Source organism: Ips typographus, linkage group LG1 (assembly GCF_016097725.1).
Source record: "Ips typographus isolate SLU linkage group LG1, UJ_Ityp_2.0, whole genome shotgun sequence".
Taxonomy (NCBI): Eukaryota; Metazoa; Arthropoda; class Insecta; order Coleoptera; family Curculionidae; genus Ips; species Ips typographus.
This window is the reverse complement of record NC_138422.1, coordinates 21,916,530-21,933,989: the sequence shown is the minus strand read 5'-3', so window position 1 is coordinate 21,933,989 and position 17,460 is coordinate 21,916,530.

The window sequence follows — 17,460 nt, the reverse complement described above, 5'->3', positions numbered from 1 at the left end:
CAAAATCGCCTGTTTTAAGCACATTTTTGGAATTTTTACTAAATTTCCTATTAAATAATCTGAAAAACACTAACCAATTTGGTACAGTCAGAGAAAAAAAAAGTGTCAAAGTTTGAACTCCATAAACAAAGTTTGAATGGTCAGGGACAAAATCGCCTGTAAAACCCAGTTGTAATGAGAAAATGGCAGTTTTAGTCACATTTTTAGTATTTTTAATAAACATACTAGCTAATGACTTAAAAAACACTACAAAATTACACTATATTACTACTTACAAATAGCAGTGTCAAAGTTTGAACTGCCAGAAACACAGTTTAAAATGACAGTTATGGACAAAATTGTCTGTAAAACCCACTTAGAGTGAGAAAATGACTGTTATGAGCACATTTCTGGAATTCTCTTTAAATTTCGTCTCTAATAACTTGAAAATCACTACAAAATTTGATACAGTCAGAGAAAAAAACAGTGTCAAAATTTGAACTAACAGAAACACATTTTCAAAGGACAGTCAGGGACTACATGTAAAATCCATTGAGTGACAAAATGACAGCTTTAAGTACATTTTTGGAATCCTCATTAAATTTACTATCCAAAGACCTGAAAAACACTACAAAATTTGGGACAATCAGTGAGAAAAGCGGTGTCAAAGTTTGAACTGCATTTGAACGGCTAAAAACACAGTTTGGAAGGACAGTCAGGGATATAATTGCATGTAAAACCCACTTGGAGTGAGAAAATGACTGTTTTAAGCGCATTTTTAGAATTTTGATTAGATTTTCTACCTAGTAACCTGAAAAACAAATTAAACTTTAATACAGTCATGGAGAAAAGTGGTGTCAGACAAAATTGTCCCAAACTCACTTGGAGTGAGAAAATTACTGTTTTAAGCACATTTTTGGAATCCTCATTAAATTGCCTATCCAATAACCTGAAAAAATATTACAAAATTTGGTACAATTAGGGAGAATAGTGGTGTCAAAATTTGAACTACCAGATATTTGTAATTTACCAGTGAAATTTTCCTGGTAAAGTAAAACTTGAACTACTAAAACTAAAACTGAAACTAGTTAAACGACAAACATATGAAATAAAATTAAATCCTAAATTTAGTGCTTCGCTAAAGTAAAAGTAAAGCCCTAAGTGGCAGTTAGAGTCATATTATTAAAGTCAAACTAATAAACTTTAAAGCGCTACCTGCCGATAAAATGGGCCTTAGGGCTTTCGACCTTCTTCGACTGTAAACGTATTTCAAAGTTCTTCCCAAACCAGAAATGTAATGTCTCTCGGTTGAGCTACATAATGTAGGGCAGACAGGCAGAATAGTGGAAAGTTCCATCTCGTGTAGCTAACGCGGTAAAGTTAATTCGAACGCTTAATAAGCAGCTACAAATGCAAATTGGCTGGTAAACTTCTGGCAATGAAGTTTTAACATTGAACTTCCCCAACTTGGACGAAATAAATGAATTAATCGGTGGAGGTGTAGGAATTTACATTTTGTAATATTTTCTACTCAAAAAGTTGACGTTTCGATTCGATGTAAGAGATAGGAACATCTGTACAAATAATGTTTGCTTCCACTGAAACTCGATAAAGCCTTAATAGGAACATGGCACTGACTACAAAATAGACGAAAAAAGATGGCAATCGACGATAGGAATGGACAGAAAAACCCGCTCATTCCTATTCATACATCAATAACTTGCGATCGACCCGAATAGTATCTCTCTTCTCTGTGAATGAAGCTCCATATTTCACAACGGACGGTTCACGGATTTCAGTTTCAGATGTGCGGTCACGATTTACCGACTCTGTTCGTTCAATGACGTACGTAATTTAATTAGATGGTTTATTTTCCAGTCCTCAACTCGACAATAGCTTCGATTCAGTTAGTATGCACCACAGCAAGCATCCTTGTCTGATGGATTGGATCGTCCTGTCAATGTGAACAAGAGCGAAATGTTAAGTATGTGAGTCGACGAGAGATACCGAAGTAATCATTGTTAGAGACTTGAATTTTTAATTCTGAGAGAAAAACTAAATTGACGATTTTCCACTATTTAAAAGAAATCTTGTATGTAAAAGGTGTCTTATTAGGGAAGTGATTGTATGTTTGTAGGAAGAGAATAATAAACAGCTTAGAAGGACTCTGTATACAGGGTAATTCAAATTCGACCCTCACCATTGGGATCTCGAAAACTATAAGAGATACGAGAAAGTTTAAATTGGGGCAAAGTTGCGCAATGTAAAGCTCAACCAAATGCAGTTTTAAAAATTTCGATTTTCCGAGTACTTCCGAAGATATCCGAAAAAAACTGAAAATTTGATTTTTTGTTTTTATTTATTTCTAATCTTATTTAAAGAGATATTCCAAAACTAAAAGCACCTTTTCATTGCCACTTTTTCTCAGCTATTCGATGATGGATTCAAATTTGCCACACGACGTTTCGTTTTTTGGCAGCCATCATCAACTTTCTTTTTTCTTATGGGCGCCATATTGGATTTTTAGCCCACCAAATAGTACTTTTTATTCTGATTTTAGCGATGTATAATAATTTATGATTTGCTTCATAAATAACAAAATAATTCAATAAAAACTATTTTTACTTTAGTTATTGGCTTTGAGTTAATGGGCCGTTTTATAAAATGTCATTATTTGACAGTACTTGTCAAACACGATAATTCGGACGATCATTAGAGCTTTTAGAGATTTTTACCTTAGTTAGCTTTGAGTTAATGAGACGTTTTATGAAGATTACTGGGTAGTACTTGTCACACGCAATTGGCCTGAACATACTTAGTCACAAAGGTGTACACGTGATTTGACTTAAACCGGTTTATTCACTCGAATAAATATGAATGAATCAAAAATGGTTTGTCACTTACTGTATAAATATCTATAAACTTGCACTTAACATTATACAAAATTGAAATTTGGCAAAAAATGAAGTTCTTAAATGATGATCTTTCTCTTGGAAACATAAATAAGCCTTTTAAGTTAGAGATAATGCTAACAAATCTCTTTTTCTGATTAACCTAAATAGTTCAGCAATGCTTGTATAATAATAACATTTTCTGAGGGGGTTTCTTTTCTAGATACATTTTTAACTATGATTGACGCTCTAATGATCATCCGAATTATCGTGTTTGACAAGTACTGTCAAATAATGACATTTTTTAAAACGGCCCATTAACTCAAAGCCAATAACTAAAGTAAAAATAGTTTTTATTGAATTATTTTGTTATTTATGAAGCAAATCATAAGTTATTATACATCACTAAAATCAGAATAAAACGTACTATTTGGTGGGCTAAAAATCCAATATGGCGCCCATAAGAAAAAAGAAAGTTGATGATGACTGACAGAAAACGAAACGTCGTGTGGCAAATTTGTATCCATCATCGAATAGCTAGGAAAAAGTGGCAATGAAAAGATGCTTTTAGTTTTGGGATATCTCTTCAAATAAGGTTAGAAATAAATAAAAACAAAAAATCAAATTTTCAGTTTTTTTCGGATATCTTCGGAAGTACTCGGAAAATCAAAAATTTTAAAACAGCATTTGGTTGAGCTTTAAATTGCGCAACTTTGCCCCAATTTAAACTTTCTCGTATCTCTTATGGTTTCTGAGATCCCAATGGTGAGGGTCGAATTTGAATTACCCTGTATACTCTATGTTTATAAAGGTCACAAATTAACCTAATATTGCCGGAAATGTGTTTTAATTTTTTGGCCAATTTTTTGTGTTTTAGCTTAGGATCAATTTTCTTAATTTTCTCACTTTTATTTCCAAATCCACAGAAATTAATCTAGTGAGGTTAGATCGTTTGATTTAGATGGCCACTCTATTTCAACTTACTTTCTTCTAATTTCTACCTAATCCTATAATTTTTGAAAATTTTTTGAAAAATCTGAAGAAAAGCAAAGTATACTTTTAAATATACTTTCAGTATCTTTAGGAATCGTTTTTAGGATGAACTAGTTTTTAATGTAGTAGTAGTACAAAACTGATATTATTTGGTTATCTCAAAGACAGGTTGATATATTTTTGTGCAGCTTATCTTTATTTCGACATGCACGAGAAATATAGTGTAAAAGGTGCTTTCGAAAATTTCTCTTGCAAACGAAAACTAGGCAAAACGACACCGTGTGCGTACCAACCTGGGCCAATCATGAGGCCGTAATGGGGTTCGGGGTCTGCAGTTTCCGGCCATTATTTTCAATGGCGTCACCCCATAACAAGGAGGGAATAATGAGGAGATAATTGGACCGGAATTACTATTTGGTTTTGGGCCGCTCGGGAATTTGTTTTTAATTTGCTCGACCCGCCGCTATTACTAACGATCCACGGTCCCCCTTGTAATTATTCACTTAAAACCGCGCGGTTTCTGGCCTCTTTAAGAGCCCACTTGCAAAAATTCCAGTATAGTAACCTACTTTTTGATTTTTGGTGTCACTCAGACCAAAAAGTTTTGTCGATTTTCAACTAGGTTGAAAATTACGTTAGCCTAGTCGTCCCAACACAACACACTTGATACCTAGAAAATATTCGTCTCAATGGAAAGTCTACCAGTGACTTCTTCTTCAAGGGTCATCTCTGAGAAAGTTTTCTTCCTATCATCACTTTTGATGCTGCAGCTCTAAACAACTCACTGGAACTACAGTTGTATCATTTTGTCAGATTTTTTAACCAGCAAATACGATTCCTTCCTCTGCTTCGTTTTTTCTGTATCGTTAACTGCCTGATATTCTGCAACAATACATACTTCCCTCCTGTCATCACGTAGCCCAGATATTGCAACTTCCTTATTTTAGGTGTATTCAATATTTTCTTTGTCCTTCTCATTCTTCCTAGAATCTTTTAATTTGTTACCATGTTTATCTAACTTTTTCTTAAGATCTCTGTATATGATCACATATAAAATGCTCCAGTCAGGACTCCATCCTATATAGCAGCACCGAGAAAATCTATCATCTCAATATTCTGAATCTAAGTTGTAACTAAGAATCTTAACTGCATAACACATTTATCATTATGTTAAATCTGGTTCTAGTTTGCCCAATATTTGATTTATTTTTTTAGTGAATTCATTACCCTCATTCACAGTTGTTTCTAAGTATTTGTACTTACTGAGACTTCCTTCATCGTATTCAGAGAATCAAAAAAGGAAGAACAGCAGAACGCAAAAAACAATAAAATCTTAATAGTGTATAATCTGTAATTCAAAGGTTTTTTGTCTGTAGAGGATATCGCATAATAAGAGATGATGAGTTTGTTGGTCAAAAATACAGGAACAATATAGGAACTCAGTAACCACTTTATTTAATAACAGAACAGAAGAAAATACATAGAACTCAAGTACAACTGACTTTTCACTTGACAACTAGCCACTCTTTTACATCTGATACCTTTAGTCGGCCTGGACCCAACATTCCCTCCCCTGTTAAAGTTCTTCTTTCGGGTATACGATCGGATTCCTGACAACTGTCGATAGTTGATATCCTTCCTGGTGCGGCAAGTTGGTTGTATCGATATCAAGGTAGGAGATTCAAACATTGCTTGAGATGTATTGTATGATGAATGTGAATGAGATGTATGTATGTAACTTTTACCATGTTGAAGGTCTGCAGAATTATCATCACAAACATTCACATAGAAGTAGCATTTGTCCGACGTTTCCAGATCTGACTTGAACTTTGGCTATACCGTTTCCAATCAGCTTGGTGGCGCCATTTACGCGGTTTCCGTTCCGAAGCTTCATTACTACCTCAAAGGGGCTTCATTACTACCTGCAACTTGTCATTATTGTAACAAATCAGGACACATTTTTTACCTCCCTGATACCTTTAGTCTACCTGGACCCAACAAGAGTCATATCTAATCTATTATATAGTCAAAATTTTACCCTTTGAGAATGACGTCAAGCAGGTGAAAAAACACGCATGTCTGGAATTAGATCACAAATTTTAACCTACAAATGCTTTGAAAAATGAGTGATCATGAGAGTTTCAGTTGACATCTGGAAACTGATTCTTTTCGTACTCGAAAAAAAGCAGCACATTTAGAATTAGCATTTGGGCCTTCTCATTGTAGCGCAGCATTTTTATACCTTTGATATTCGTTTAAATCAAAGTGACAGTAAATGTCAACGTTTTTAATTTGACAGGACGACAAAATTAACAACGTGCCTTTTTTGCTAAAATTGTTTATTTCATATGTTTGATATGCGATAAACAAAGATGTAAAAAGATGACGTCATTCTCAAAAGGTAAAAATCCAACTATAGTATGCTTTTTCTTTTATTTTACGTCTTTTTAATAATGTTTGTCCACGACCAACCAATAATGTACCAATATTCAGCGTGTTGACAGAAGTTAAATGAAGGTCATATAGCGTTAGAGGGATTAATGAAGAGGAATAATGATCATTATTCCCTCTCGACCTAAAGGTGGTTGCACACCAAGCATAAAACATGGGATATGCGGTATTTCTTGCATGTAGACATCCACTTATGTCTTTGCAATTACTGCTAATTCAGAATACCATTTTCTTAACAAATACACCGCAATAACACAGTACAGGAGTTTGCCAAATCATTAGGTAAATTCCATAATTTATATTTGAAATATTTTTGGTGTATGACCGTCCTTAGTTCTGTGGTTTTTTAAGTTGACATTGACAACGTCAGTGCCCTTGTGGTCGTAGGCGGCAACGCTGGGGGTGCGTTCAGAAATAGGGCTGGTGTGCGCACCGTGGCCTTTGTCACATGCCACCATATAGTTATGTAAATAAATTGTTCACGTGATCCATTTTTTCCCAAATTCTGTCACGACTTGTACACCAACGGCCATTCTAAACGCGATCCTAATCGTATCGAGTTTGACATTTCAGTTGTTATGGCGGATTTCAATTTTAATTTGGTAATTTTATAAGAAATATTTGCTTTTTTCGCAGTAATTCTTGTTAAAAATGAGTTCGGATAATGATACGGAACCAGGTTGCACTTCACCAGAAATTATACAGGCTGCCAAAACGACAAGTACAAATTTGCTACCAGAAAAATCGAAATCATTGTACTTGTCAACTGACAAAAGTTTCATGGATTGGAGAAGTACCAAGCAGATTAATTCATTTTCTGAGAGTTTTATTGGTTTATTTCAATGAACTGTCCACGAAATACAAACCATCTACATTGTGGACCACCTATTCTATGCTAAGGAGTACGCTAGACATCAACCACTCCATAAATATTGAAACTTATACTAAACTACGAGCTTTACTGAAAAGGAAAAATCACGGATTTCAAGCGAAAAAAGCTGCTATTTTTACTCCAGAAGAAGTCAATAGATTTTTACATAATGCTGAAGACACAAAGTATCTTGCAATACAGGTAAAAAAAAATATAAAAACCATCTCATTATTATTTATCCTGAAGTGTCTTGATTTAGGTTGCCCTTATAATGGGCATAATGGGTGCTTGCAGAGGACATGAACTTTATTCTATGAAACTTGCACAAACGAAAACAGGCGTATCGAGAAAATTTATAATAACCGGCAAATTTTATGAAATTTGCAAAAAATATATTGATTTACGCGGAAGAGTTACCAAGTTAGATAGTTTATTTCTGTAGTATCAAAACGGAAAGTGTGCTGCACAGAAAATTGGAAAAAACAAATTTACGGCCATGGGTAGGAATATCGCATTCTTTTTACAATTACCTTCGTTTCGCCGTTCCTCTGCTACAATGCTTGTTGACGCAGGGGGGGATATAACTGCCCTGAAGAGACATGGCGGATGGAAAAGCTCGACTGTGGCCGAATCCTACATAGACGAATCAATGACTAATAAGGTTACCACTGCTGAAAAACTCAGTAACTCTATACAAGGCACCCAAAAGTTAATTGAAAATATTCAAAATAATTCTACTGTTTCTACACATAATTTCGATATTAACCCGATACCTACTATAAACTTCAATAATTGCTCCAATGTTAATGTAACAATCAATAATTCTAAGTAATTTTCTGTTTATAAATTAAAATGTATCCCGACAAACCTTTTTTAGTATGTCCTTAATGTAGGTACTAGTTAGAAATTGTTAATTATATATTAGTTTAACTTAATTTAGGTTAGTACACTAAATCATATTTATTAGGTCAAAATTACATAATTAATATGATTTAGTGACTTTGCTGTTCCACTGTTGTTAATAAAAAATATTTGTATCAACAAGAAAATTTATTTTATTATGTTAAATCAACTAGCATGAGAAAGAAACAGTATCTACATAAAAGACTATCAACTTCTAATTTGCCTGCACTTGGCATTAGTGGTAATGGACAGTGGTCGTGGACAAAGTATAGTATTATCCTCGTTTTTTATGGCCATTAATCCCACGGGAGATTTGCGTCCCTCGCCTGCGGCTCGTGACGTAAACATCCCCCTTAGGGATTAATGGCTATCATAAAAACCTCGTTGAATAATATACTATTATGCACTTATAAAGTGCATAAACATTATTAAGATACACTTTTAATCCCGCATTTTTTTCTTGACTTCTTCGGCTTATAATGGTCATTCTGTCTCTTTAGAAATGCCTGGAGTTTACTGTATTTGCTGATGTCGACGTTTGCTTCAGATATTATCGTGGCTTTGATCATGGAATATTGGCTCCATAGAGAAGATGCCTTGAGCTTCTTAGACTTCTGCAGGAAGTAAGCCAGGAGCACCTTTTCATCCGTAAAATTCTCTGCATTCTGTTCAACGCACCATTTTTGGTAAACAAGAAACTGTTTTTTGTAAGCCTCGCGAGATTTTTCTGGAAGAAGGCTAGCGATGGCCTCTTGGGCGGCCTTTCAATGTTCATTTTCAAAAAATACGATTTTTCTGGACTCACCGTTTGATAACAACATTTGTTTTGTGCCATAGCAACACTTCCAGGGCACAATAAATTTTAAGTGAATCCACCACCAACAACTATCAGTAATACGAGAGTACCGTTGTAACCACTGTTAGTTTTGTAATTTTTTTTATTTTTAGTTTATCGCATTCTAAAGTGCATAAAATAGTATATAAACCTCGTGACTAAAGTGTCTTTTAATCCCTACGGTCGGGCTACAAACTTTACTTTCGCCGCGGGATTAAAAGAACCACTTTAGTCCCTAGGTTTATAATATACTATTATTTATCTATGAGTCTTCATCTATTCCCTTTGACACTATGATTATTATCAAACGCATGTTGACATTATTATATCTGTGAAAGTCTCCTGTTCTTAAATAATTTTGGTGTTCTTTAATTCGTTTTTCTTTAAAGATCTGAGGGTTTCACCTATATTAGGTATATTATAAGATTGCATTGCACTTGTAGATTCACTTTCATTCATAATGAGTTTTGAGTTCTAATATTATATTTTTTAGCAAATAGTTTGATTTCGTCAAATCTATTTGGAATGTTAGTCATAAAAAAGTTTGTAAAACGTAAAATTTTATTCTGATTTCTAGATGGTTTTAGCTGTTCTAATATCTAAATTATATTTTTTAAAACATTTATTAATTAAAACTTGGAATTTATATCTAACAATTGAAAGAGTTCTGTCAACTGGCACGTTTGGAAATAGTATAAATATAAATGAATAGAAATAATAAAAACAATTGTAAATAAAATTAATATTTCATATTATCGTTTGAAGGTCTAAAAACAATATACAAATTTTCAGTATTCTTGCACAAAACCTCAAATTAAATTTCCAGTTTCTCATTTACAATAATTCTGGTCAATGCAGTATTTTCGTGTTCTGAAAACCCTTATTATTTCAGGTAACATATCGGTATTGCATTTCAACAGTATCCTAATAAAGATCAATTAACCTGAAACTTTCATAAACGTCCGTGTATTTGTTTCACATAGTCTGATTAGACCTGGATTTGCAAACATTCCTACCTGATTGACAACATTGCATTCATTTGACCACCGCAATAATTTCCTTTTGTGTTACCAATACGGTTGTAATTAGATTCTCAAAATTTAATGTCATATGCATAACCAAACCTAAATCAGCACATTTTTAAGTTCAAATTATTGGACGTTTACATGCATTTATAAATCTTACAGGCTCAGCAAATCTAAATTTTAGAAGTGTAAATTTTCAGGATTTTTCAAGGAAAAATGTTGGACTTTGTCAAGTGATTTTAAACTAGATTTTAATTCATTAATTATGATATAGAAAAATTATATATTTGGAGGTAAAACTGCAATTCAAAATTGCTCTCAGTCTCAGTAGATTACGTATTATAAAAAGAATCTCTGGAATATGCTAAAAGAGGTAACGGTTCATAATTTCTTTTTTTTTTATAGGAAACTACCTTTTGGTTCTTCTTAGATCTCAAATATATTAATTCCTTTTGCAAGGCAGAAAGGCGATCTTGGATCTTCCCTTCATGTTGTTAGAACGTAATAGTCAATGTTGCATATCGGTGGAAAGTCTATTTTACTGGCTATCCATCGACATTATAAAAATTTTACATATAAAAGTTCTTGTCAGTAAAATAAGGCAATTTCTCAGGTTCAAACGGGACATTGCATGAAAGTTAGATAGAAAATTTTGATAGACGGCTTTGAGCAACCAAACTGATTAACAAATGCTGCATATCGATGGATAACCATTGACATACAAAAGAGTATGCCTTGTCAGTCAAATAACGCTGTTTCTCAGGATTCGTAAAAAAAATCAAAATTTTTTAGAATAGTTTATTAAAAATAGCCGAACTGGCCGTTTTGTTTTATTATACGTGACATAGATTCAAAATGTCGAATTTAGAATTTTTGGAATTTTTTAAAATATTCCAGAAACATTTCGAATCTCTTAGCCCATCTCCGAATCTTTTGCAGAAAGTTTTAAAATATTCTACAACCTTCCAAAAAATTCTAGAACCTTGTCAAAGCTTTCATAACTTTCCTGGGCTATTTTAAAATTTTTAGGACTTTTTCAAAGTTTTTAAAACCTTCGACGAACCATTTGAACTTGGTAACTTTTAAAACATTCTAGAAAATTGTATAACTTTTGGAAGCCTTTAGAAAGTTATAAAACTTTAAAAAAAAGGTTATGATTTTTCTAACTTTAGAACGTTCTAGAACATTTTGAACCTTTAAAGAGGTTCCAGAAGGTTCTGAAAGGTTTTTCAGTAGCGATTTTGAATTCTTTGTCAAAAACCAAACTTCAGAAAAATCAGCAAAATGGTGTCCAAGGCAGCCATTTTGAATTCGCTGTCAAAACACCGGGCTGCACCTCTTTTGAAAGGAAATTTCCTGCAGATCTCTGTCTGAAATGTAAAAGTCTTGTTTTTTGTACTACAGGGTGTACCAACCACTCATTAGAACTCTCTTATGCTAATGTTTCTTGGATGCTTTCACATGGTCAAAAAAAAAACTTCGTATAGCACAATCTGCTTCTATATTATCTACTTCAAGAAGCAAACAATTTTCAAGATCCAAAAGTAGAATGTTAATGAAATTTTGTATAATTTATAAAATGTTCATACGCATTCATATAGAAAAAAGCAAATTTCTGATATTTTCAAACCCCTTTCACGAAAAAACAACTTTGAATTAAACAATCTGCGTCCCAGTTTAAAAAAACGATTTCTCGAGAAAAACAGCAAAATTTGGAAAGGAATTAAAAAAACACACATTTAAACATTTTTAACGATCTAATCAAATTCTAGAAAACTTCCACTATTGGATAACTGGTATTAAAGGGGTTAACAGAGTTACTCTTCATCTAATATTTCACCCAGAGAACACATAATCACCATCACAAAATTTAAAATTAAAATAAATTCTACTTTGTTCGTCCTGTATATTTTCTAATAACACCATAAAACTGTACACAACAACTACAACGAGGATTTATTAAGCATTCACGGCATATTGCCTGAACAAGTTTGCTTTGTTCCTCTCCAACCCAATCTGGGTGGTAACGCGTATACCCGGCCTAGACAACTTTCCGCTTTATTTGAAATTATTTTCGAGAAAGGAAACTGGAAGTTTGCCGACGGAGGCGTTTTATGATTCGAAAAAGTTTTATGCACTTTCAGAGACTAAAGACTTTCGAAACCTTAGAATCAGAGCGAAAGTTTCCCGGAATAATAAGTTCTGAAGCGGTTTTTTTCCCTATCGGGGGATTTGTCGTTGTTGGCAACTTTTGGAGTTTTGACGGGTATTAATAAGCTGAAACGGAGTTTTAAAGCTTGAAATGCTGTTTTTTTTGTGGGATAATGTGGCTTCCTATTTTTCCATACTTAGTTTGCGCTCTTAAGCAGATTTTTCAATGTTTTAATTTGTTATTCTTGCTTCTTCATTCTTATGATGAAATTAGAATTGCATTAAACAGTGTTCCACCAAAAACACGTCAAATTTCAGAGGTTGATAGTGGATCAAAAATAACCCACATTTGCTATATAAACTACGGTCCAAAGTTGTTCTGTTACAAATTTTCAAAATTTGGAAATTGTGTTTTAAAATTGTTTTTTTGGAAAATTTTTAAATGTGGTTATAATATAGATCTCAGAAGAAGAAGATAGGATATGCAAACCATTTTGTAGAAACCGTTTGCCTGCTACGGCCTTCCAAATATTGAACATTTCAATGTGTAATGGTAACATCTCAAAAACGACAAGATTTAGAAGGAAACTTGGAAGACCAGTAGCAAAATCGAAAATTGGTATCAGTTACCCGAACAAAAATCCGTTGTTGTCACTGATTTTGTGTGTTTCTCTTGGCTCTTTTAGTTATAATTTATGTTTCATTAAAAATATATTGATATACAAAATTGTGTAAGACCATGACAAAGTTTTAGTCAAAAACATGAAATTGAATGAAAAATGCTCAAAAGAAGAGTGGATAAATATGTGGAAATGATTGTGCTAATTGTCTAAAATTTTCAAGAGAAGAGTGGTATAATGTGTTGAAATGATTGTGCTGGCTTGTCTAAAATGCTCAAAAGAAGAGTGGAGAAATGGGTGGAAATGAGTGTGCCGGCTATTTGCCTAATTTTCAAAAAAGAACAAAAAAATCGGTGTTGAAATGATCGGCTAAGCGCACAAAATTTTCAAGAGAAAAATAGAAAAATACGTAGAAATGAATATGCTGGCTAATTGTCTCAAATTATCAAACGAAAAGTAGAAGAATGTGTTGAAAAGATGGTGCTGGCTAATTGCTTAAAATATTCAAAAGAGCAACGGAAGAATCTGCTAAAATAACGGGTTATGTTAAAAAAAATGTTTTCTTAAAATTGCAAGAAAAGAAGATCAGAAAATATGTTGAAATGATTGTTCTGACTAATTGCCGCATATTTTCAATTGATGTGAAGTAAAATGTGTTTCAATGATTGTGCTGGTTATTTGCCTGAACTATTTATGAGAAGAGTAGAAGAATATGTTGAAATAATTATTGTGCTGGCTAATTGTCTAAAAATTTCAAGGAAAAAGCAGAAGAATGTGGTAAAGTGATTGTGCTGGCAAATTGCCTAAAATTTTCAAATTAAGAGCAGAGGAATGTATTGAAATGATTACGCTCGCTGATTTCCCAAAATGTTTAACAGAAGAGTAAAATAATGTGTTAAAATGATTGAGCGGGCTTAGTGCCAAACATTTTTAAGAAAAGAATAGAAGAATGCGTAGAAATAATTGTGCTGGCTAATTGCCCTACAATAAAAAAAAACTAATGAAAGAAGAGCTGAAAAATGAGCTGAAATGATTGATCTGGCTTATGGACCAAAATATTCAAAAGAAGACTAGAAGAATGTGATAATGTGCTGACTATTTGCCTAATCTTTTCAAAAGAAGAGTATAAGAATGTCTTGAAATAATTTTGCTGGCTAAATTGCCCTAAATATTCAAATAAAGAGCGGAGTAAGGGTAGAAATGTTTGTGTTGACTAATTGTCTTAAATTTTCAAGAGGAGAGTAGAAGAATATGTGGAAATAATTGCTGGCTAAGTGCCTAAAATTATGAAGAGCGGGTTTGGTGGAAGTGAGAGAAAAGAGATCTCAGTCTAATTTACCCAATCAATTTAAAAATGTTTAGTTTTTAATTTAAAAGAGGTAGTTTTATTAATTAACTAAAATAATTGCCAGTTAAAATTAAAAAAATCTGGAAATTCACCCTTTAGAAAATATATTAAAACCTTCATCACTGGCGATAAAACATCCAGCCCGAACTTAAATAAATAACGAAACGAGGGTTTTTCACCTGTTAAAAAAACTCCACTTTCCTCCACCGCATTAAGAAATAATTTAGCCAGCGGCTTAATTCAATTAAAATTTCTGGAACTTTTGCCTCCCTCACCCCTTTTTGTAGTGTTTTTTCTCCTTCTGTAAACCTGACACTGGCCCTTAATTAACATCGCGTTTCGACCCTGAATTTTTCACGACAAAACCGACAGAACCCTTTTATCTGTGGAAAATGGGCGCGCAAGTTTGGCGAGTAATAAAAATGGAAAATAAAGCTCCCTGCGCGGAAATTTCATGCAACTTTATCTGAGTTTTGCAGTGTTACGGACTGGATACCACCTCTATCTTGCCATAATAAAAATAGCTGGCGTTCTTTTGGCTTAGTTTCAGCATTATAAACAACCCGTAGATGCGGACAAAAGTGGCGTTTAATGCGGAATTTCTACGAAATTTACAATCTAAAATTATCAAAATCCTATTCTTCACGTACCTAGTTAACTACAAAGAAACGTGACGTTTAAATTGCGGTTCTTCTGATATCGTTCGTGTACTTTTACCAATGCAACAGGTTACGGACAATCGGTCGTTTTGTCATGTTTTACATCCCAGTTCATTAAGGAATCCTCTCGAAACTGACCCAGAACTGTAGCTGTAACTAGAGCGTGGCCCTTTCTAAATACTGTTACGCCGATCGGTTAATTTGATATACTCTATGTTTTATTCAATCGATTGTATTTAATTAGTGCGGACTTCTTTAAGTAGAAATGATTTGATTGTGTCGTTCTTTTTATACTAAAAATCTGTTTAACGTAATTAATGTTTTGGAATTCAGTTACAAAAGCTAGGTAGGTTTTAAAACGGATATAAAACGGATTCTTCTTGTTACTATACAATCACCAGGATTGTCGTGTTTTTCAGGAAAATCAATACCATTTTAATTGGCAACAAATATGTAGTGCACTTAATAAGTTACTGTAAAACCGCAAGGGACTAAATAATTGAAAAACTCGTAAATGATTCATGTAGTTAGCTAGAGAGTATTTCTGTATTGAATTTTTAATTACAGAATGTGACCAAAACTGCTTGCCATGTCAACCGGAAGAGTTTCTCAACCATTTTTAAAATATCGCTATTTTGAAACAAAAACAGATTTTGTAGCGATTTCTGATGCCATGGAGTTTTCGACAGACAACAAGACATTTGATTTTAATGCATTATAATATTGTGTGGAAAAAAAATGTTCAATTAGTCCCCAATTAACCAATCCACATGGTTTTTGGTCTAATTTCAACATAAGGAGGTTATTGGGTGTTTTCCAATAATTGTGTCTCAAGAAATGTCAATTTATCCGAAAAATACGGCATTATATACTTAATTTCGAGTTAATCCATGGCAGCAGCTTTTATGTCATTCTAATGGCATGCATGGCAAATAGTATATTATTCAACGAGCTTTTTATGATAGCCATTAATCCCTAAGGGGGATGTTTACGTCACGAGCCGCAGGCGAGGGACGCAAATCTCCCGTGGGATTAATGGCCATAAAAAACGAGGATAATACTATACTTTGTCCACGACCACTGTCCATCACCACTAATGCCAAGTGCAGGCAAATTAGAAGTTGATACTCTTTTATGTAGATAATAAATAATATAGGTAATCTCTCAAATCCGCCATAACAACTGAAATGTCAAACTCGATACGATTAGGATCGCGTTTAGAATGGCCGTCGGTGTACAAGTCGTGACAGAATTTGGGAAAAAATGGATCACGTGAACAATTTATTTACATAACTATATGGTGGCATGTGACAAAGGCCACGGTGCGCACACCAGCCCTATTTCTGAACGCACCCCCAGCGTTGCCGCCTACGACCACAAGGGCACTGACGTTGTCAATGTCAACTTAAAAAACCACAGAACTAAAGACGGTCATACACCAAAAATATTTCAAATATAAATTATGGAATTTACCTAATGATTTGGCAAACTCCTGTACTGTGTTATTGCGGTGTATTTGTTAAGAAAATGGTATTCTGAATTAGCAGTAATTGCAAAGACATAAGTGGATGTCTACATGCAAGAAATACCGCATATCCCATGTTTTATGCTTGGTGTGCAACCACCTTTAGGTCGAGAGGGAATAATGATCATTATTCCTCTTCATTAATCCCTCTGACGCTATATGACCTTCATTTAACTTCTGTCAACACGCTGAATATTGGTACATTATTGGTTGGTCGTGGACAAAATTGTAAAAAAGACAAATTACAATCTACCGTCACTTTAGCGAATTTTTTTAAGAATATTTCTTGAGACACTAGACGTAAATTGGAAAATACCCAAAAACGTCCCGAGATTATAACCTAATCAGCACATCGTTCTTCTTCTTTTTAGTCGTTTCCTCAGTTTCGAGCATCGTGAATCCATGTAATATTTTCTGTGACGGCTTTCCATTCCTGTCTATCCTCTGTCATCTTGAATGTATGGGTGAGGTTTTAGCCGGTTAGACCACTAATAAGATCACGTATCTTTTAGGCGATCTTTTTCTTGATTTTTTGCCATGGAGTGCCCCCTCCAAAGTGAGTCTCTCAAGACTTTCTTCTAACCACATGATCAAACAATTTAGCTATCTTCTTCGCTACCACAATGCTCAATCTCTTCTAAATTCTTAGTTGGTCCAGAATGGATTAGTTGGTTCTTTTCTCAGGCGAGGACACTCTCAGCATTCTGCGACAGTAAAACATTTCAAAGGCATCTATCTTCCGCTTTTCAGTTTTTGTTTATCTTGGTTCACTTTCTGTTTATCGGCAGGCCTACTTTATTGCTTATTTTCTCGACTCTTCGTTCAAGATTGAGCGATTAGGGTCGTATCATCGGCGTAACGTAAGTTGTAGTTTACATTCGCTTTTGGTGCTGTTCACTGATTTAAAGAACTCTAATGTTTCGTCATTTTTCTTAGTTCTACTAACTTGTCCAGTTGTTCATTTAGATCTTTTCTTTTTTCTCTTCTGCATTTTGTTTTTGTTCTCGCTCTAAGGTCCTCGCTCGTATTTCCCTAGCTTTTGTTGGCCTTTGCTTGTCTTGCTTTATTTCTCTCGCCTACTGCCCTCCTGCACGTTTTGTTCTATTCCTATGGCTTCTCTTATGTTTTTTTAAGATTTTCCCATGTGTTATTGGTTTCCTCATGCTCTTTCCCTACTTCTTCTTCGTTTATTGCTTTGTCTAAAGTGCT